General features: G+C 42.1%; 1 pseudogene across 1 annotated transcript; it reads left to right on the top strand.

The window, feature by feature from the left end:
• The first annotated feature begins 458 nt into the window (after window positions 1–458).
• Window positions 459–1,931, top strand: LOC100961195 (annotated as a pseudogene). Its single transcript, XR_154998.3, has one exon. The product of XR_154998.3 is annotated as a heat shock cognate 71 kDa protein pseudogene (transcript).
• Window positions 1,932–5,645: the final 3,714 nt, after the last annotated feature.

Genomic DNA, 5,645 nt, shown 5'->3' with positions numbered 1-5,645 from the left:
CTGGGATTACAGGCACATGCCACCACTGCTGGGGGAATTTTGCACTTATTTCTAGGATAAGTGTGGTCTTAAAAGTTGCTCAGTCTGGTCTGAAATCCTTTAGCTTCCAGTGATCTTTATGACTAGGCCTCTGAAATTGCTGGGAGTATAGGTGTGAGGTATGGTGCTCATCCATGCTTATCTTTTGGTGAAGGTTTTTCTCTATTTTCCTCATAGATAACAGTCCATAGATTAAAAATAATGACTCTATTCAGATATAATTCACACACTCCACAGTACAACCATTTCAAGTATAGACTTCAAGACTACACATTCAGGGATTACTTGTATAGTTCGTTTGTTTGTTACTAGAACGTTTCCCTTAAGGTATAGAGGAAAGTGCTAGAAAAAAGAAAGGAATGAAGGAAGGAAAAGAATGGAGAGAGTGGGTCTCATTGAATGCGGTGGCAGCTCCTGGGTCTTCTGTGTGTCTTACGTAATCCATGCTGGCTCTACGAGTAAGCAACCATGTCTAAGGGACCTGCGGTTGGTATTGATCTTGGCACCACCTACTCTTGTGTGGGTGTCTTCCAGCATGGAAAAGTATAGATAATTGCTAATGATCAGGGAAATCAAACCACTCCAAGTTATGTTGCCTTTACTGACACTGAACGATTGATTGGTGATGCTGCAAAAAATCTAGTTGCAATGAACCCCACAAACACAGTTTTTGATGCCAAGCGTCTGGTTAGATGCAGGTTTGATGATGCTGTTGTCCAGTCTGATATGAAGCATTGGCCTTTGGTGGTGGTGAATGATGCAGGCAGGCCCAAGGTCCAAGTAGAATATAAAGGAGAGACAAGAAGTTTCTATCCAGAGGAAGTGTCATCTATGGTTCTGACAAAGATGAAGGAAATTGCAGAAGCCTATCTGGGAAAGACTGTTACCAGTGCTGTGGTCACAGTACCAGCTTACTTCAATGATTCTCAGTGTCAGGCTACCAAAGATGCTGGAACTATTGCTGGTCTCAATGTTCTTAGGATTATAAATGAGCCAACTGCTGCTGCTGTTGCTTATGGCTTAGACAAAAAGGTTGGAGCTGAAAGAAATGTGCTAATCTTTGACCTTGGAGGTGGCACTTTTGATGTGTCAATCCTCACTATTGAGGATGGAATCTTTCAGGTCAAATCTACAGCTGGAGATACTCACCCGGGTGGCGAAGACTTTGACAACCGAATGGTCAACCATTTTATTGCTGAGTTTAAGTACAAACATAAGAAGGACATCAGTGAGAATAAAAGAGCTGTCCGTCGCCTCCGTACCGCTTGTGAACATGCTAAGCGTACTCTATCTTCCAGCATCCAGGCCAGTATTGAGATTGATTCCCTTTATGAAGGAATCGACTTCTATACCTCCATTACCTGTGCCCGATTTGAAGAATTGAATGCTGATCTTTTCTGTGGCACCCTGGACCCTGTAGAGAAAGCCCTTCGAGATGCCAAACTAGACAAGTCACAGATCTATGACATTGTCCTGGTTGGTGGTTCTACCCGTATTCCCAAGATTCAAAAGCTTCTCCAAGACTTCTTCAATGGAAAATAACTGAATAAGAGCATCAACCCTGATGAGGCTGTTGCTTATGGTGCAACTGTCCAGGTGGCCATCTTATCTGGTGACAAATCCGAGAATGTTCAGGATTTGCTACTATTGGATGTCACTCCTCTTTCTCTGGCTATTGAGACTGCTGGGGGAGTTATGACTGTGCTCATTAAGTGCAATACTACTATTCCAACCAAGCAGACACAGACCTTCACTACCTACTCTGACAACCAGCCAGGTGTTCTCATCCAGGTTTATGAAGGTGAGCGTGCCATGACCAAAGATAACAACTTGCTTGGCAAGTTTGAACTTACAGGCATACCTCCTGCTCCCCGTGGTGTTCCTCAGATTGAAGTCACTTTTGATATTGATGCCAATGGCATTCTCAATGTCTCTGCTGTGGATAAGAGTACAGGAAAAGAAAATAAGATTACCATCACTAACGACAAGGGACGTTTGAGCAAGGAAGACATTGAATGTATGGTCCAGGAAGCTGAGAAGTACAAGGCTAAAGATGAGAAGCAGAGGGACAAGGTTTTATCAAAGAATTCACTTGAGTCCTATGCATTCTACATGAAAGCAACTGTTGAAGATGAGAAACTTCAAGGCAAGATCAATGATGAGGACAAACAGAAGACTCTTGACAAGTGCAATGAAATTATCAACTGGCTTGATAAGAACCAGACTGCAGAGAAGGAAGAATTTGAACATCAGCAGAAGGAGCTGGAGAAAGTCTGCAACCCCATCATTACCAAGTTGTACCAGAGTGCAGATGGCATGCCAGGGGGCATGCCAGGAGGAATGCCTGGGGGCTTTCCTGGTGGGGGTGCTCCTCCTTCTGGTGCTGCTTCCTCTGGCCCCACCATTGAAGAGGTTGATTAAGCCAACCCAAGTGTAGATGTAGCATTGTTCCACACAGTAAAACATTGAAGGATCCAAATTTGTAGCAAATTATGTGGCAGATTTAAAGTTGGGCTGCTATAGTGAATTATTGGGCATTTTCAATACTTGAATATGGAACATGTGCACAGGGGAAGGAAGTAACATTGTACTTTAAAAGCACTGTATTGTAAGTGGAAAATGCAATGTCTTAAATAAAGCTGTATTTAAAATTGGCAAAAAAAAAAAAAAGAATGGAGAGAGCAAGCAAATGAGAGAGAAGTGCAGGAAGGAGGGATAAAGTTTGGGAGGGGTGAAGAGAGGGTGCGAGGGAAATAAAGAAAGAAAATGACCAAACTTGGTGGTTCACATCTATAATCCTAGCCATCTGGCAGACTGAGATGAGTGGAATTCTTGAATAAAGGGGTGCTGAGAATGGAGAGAGGAAGATTGTGACCCTATATCTACTAAAACATGAAAAAATACCTAGGTGTTTCGACAGGCACCTGTAGTCTTCCCTACACGGGAGTCTCAGGCAGGAGCTTTCACTGAATCCTGGAGTTTGAGGTTATGATGATCTAGGCTGACTCCATGAGAGACTAGCCTGGGCCACATACAGAAACCATATCTGAAAAATACCCATCATATCCATGCAGAGACAAACCATCAAATTAAGCAACAAACATTTTCATCATCGAAAAAGACCAGAATTACATTGATTGTTCAGACAAAATAGACATGCTTAAGACATGTGAAGCTATGACCAAATTGAGGCTGTATCAAGGCATAGTAAATTTTTAAGCTTCTCTCAAATGGATGTTTTGGGGTTGGCATCAAACAAGTCCTTGATATCGCATCCCATGGGCAATGCCTTTTGGTCAGTGGGTAGGGCACTGGCCCCATATATTGAGGGTGGTGAGTTCCAGCCTAGCCCTGGCCAAATAACAAAAAAAAAAAAAAAAAAATGATCAGGTGCTGTGGCAGATGCTTGACGTCTTGAAGCTTGAAGCTGAGGAAAAGGAATAACCTAAGCCCAGGAATAGGATTTTGCTGTGAGTTGTGATGCCACAGCACTTTACCAAGTGTAACAAAATAAACTCTGTCTCAAAGGAAAAAAGAGATAGTGGCCTACTTAACTGACTCCATGACGCTTTGTCAGCTCTGATGCCACTTGAATCACAATACTGTACAAAATATCAAATGTTGTGTCAGCCTAGTGCCAAAAATCTCAAGTGTGAATAGCATCAGTAAGGCACAAATGAGACATCCATTCTCTTTCTGTGATTGGTGGGCTAAGAATTGTCCTGGTTCAAACACTTGAGGGACACCAGCTGAAGTGAGCAGAAAAGGCCACTTAGTATCTTTGAACAGAAGCCTGGATCACAGGACAATACAGGATGAAGTCACTACATGGTCACCGTGGATAACATCATAATGGGTTTTGCCCTGGGTGACCATCTTTAAGCTTAACGTCATTCCTGCTAAGCATTTGTAGTGGCTGTCTGGGTTTGTCGTTGGGTTCAAACTGTTACAAAAAATGGGGTTCTGTTCTCTGCACTCAATTCCTGAGTCTTAAAATGTGTTTGTATCTGTGGCCCAGAGATTCATCAACACTTTCTTTCCTTTTCAAGTCATAGATTTTTAACAAAGTAGAAGAGTATGGTTTATACCTAGTGGTGCACTGTGATGTTTTAGACCAAGAACCAGAGCCCAAAGATTGGACACTGATTTCATAGACTTGACAGGTATGTCATACAATTCTCAGTTCTACATTTCTTGATGTTTTACTTCTTTCTCTAGAATAGGCTTTTTGGGGAGGGTAGGTGGCTCACTGAAGATCCTCTCTTGAAATCTGGGTAGGCAATGTGTCCAGTACTGTATTCAATGCCACCTACAGTTATTTATGATTATCATGGGAAATATCATCCTATCTGGAATGTTCCAAAATTCCTAACGTTCATGACAGGGATGTCCAAAATTTGGCTTCTTGGCCATGTAGGAAGTAAAAGAGTTTCATTGAGTCACACGTTCAATACACAATCCCTAATGAAACCTGATAAGCAAAAAGATATCTGTGCACAGTTGTGGTGATATCTGCCACCACAGATATACAAAACGGTCTTGACATAATCCCTGTGTGTCACCAGGGCCTGAGGATTGGACACTCCTCAAAGCTTCTGATAGGGTCATTTTTAAAATAGAGTTCAATGGCTTTTGCCATGCATAACTACAATAATTGGATGCTCTGGGAGGCCAACTTTGGCTGTTGCCCTGAACTCATCCATTGGACACAAGGCAGAGCAAAAGCAGGACACCCTCAGTCCCAATCTCCCACCCGTTTTCTACTCTAATATAAAGGAGAGTGAAGCACTGTGGCCCTTGCATTTAGTTCCAGCTACTCCAAAGGGTGAGGTAGGAAGATCCCCTCAAACCAATAATTGGATGTCACTGTGTGCTAGTCTGAGGCTATGATACTCTCTGTTGGACAATAGAGTGAGAGTCTGTCTTAGGAAAAATATAAAAAGAAAGAAGGAAGGAAAAGTTTCTAGACACTGTTTCCAAGAGCAGAAGTATGAGGAGAAGTCAATAGACAGATGGAATGTGGGACTACATAAAGGAGGAAACTTATTATAAATCCCTGGGGAGAAAACAATGAGTCAGGATAAGTGGGTTTGCATTGGTTCTTTAGGACATTGCTGGTTGATCTGATGGGTAGTGGTTGTCCAGAGATGTCTAGTCCCTGGCCTTGAACTGACTGGGGCAAGGGATTATTGGTCTCAATAGAAGGATCCCAAAAGATGAGGTGGAGAGTATACGCTAGATATTTGGTGTACATATTAAAAGCCTGATTTGAGTCAAGAATACACTGTGTGGGTAGCTTGCTGTGACTACAAGAATCTATGATGTCAAAGGGTCAGAGTTGTATAAAATACAAACCTCTATTGACTAATAGAGGTTGTAGGAAAGCAATTTCCCTATGAGAGAATAATTTCTCTAGTTGATATCTAATCTAGGTGAAAAATTTTAACACTAGATCCACGGGCAAAAGTAAAACAGAGGAGTAATTTCCCTACCAATGGTTATCTCCATTTGTATATTGACAAATAGTCTCATTTTTGTTGACCTCAGTAGAGTGCCCTGGTATCATAGCTCACAACAATCTTCAAATGTTGTCATCAAGTGAACCT

Source organism: Otolemur garnettii, unplaced genomic scaffold (genome assembly GCF_000181295.1).
Source record: "Otolemur garnettii isolate 467f Iridium unplaced genomic scaffold, OtoGar3 scaffold00308, whole genome shotgun sequence".
Lineage (NCBI taxonomy): Eukaryota > Metazoa > Chordata > Mammalia > Primates > Galagidae > Otolemur > Otolemur garnettii.
The sequence above is the reverse complement of the archived record's forward strand: the minus strand, read 5'-3'. Positions and strand labels throughout refer to the sequence as shown.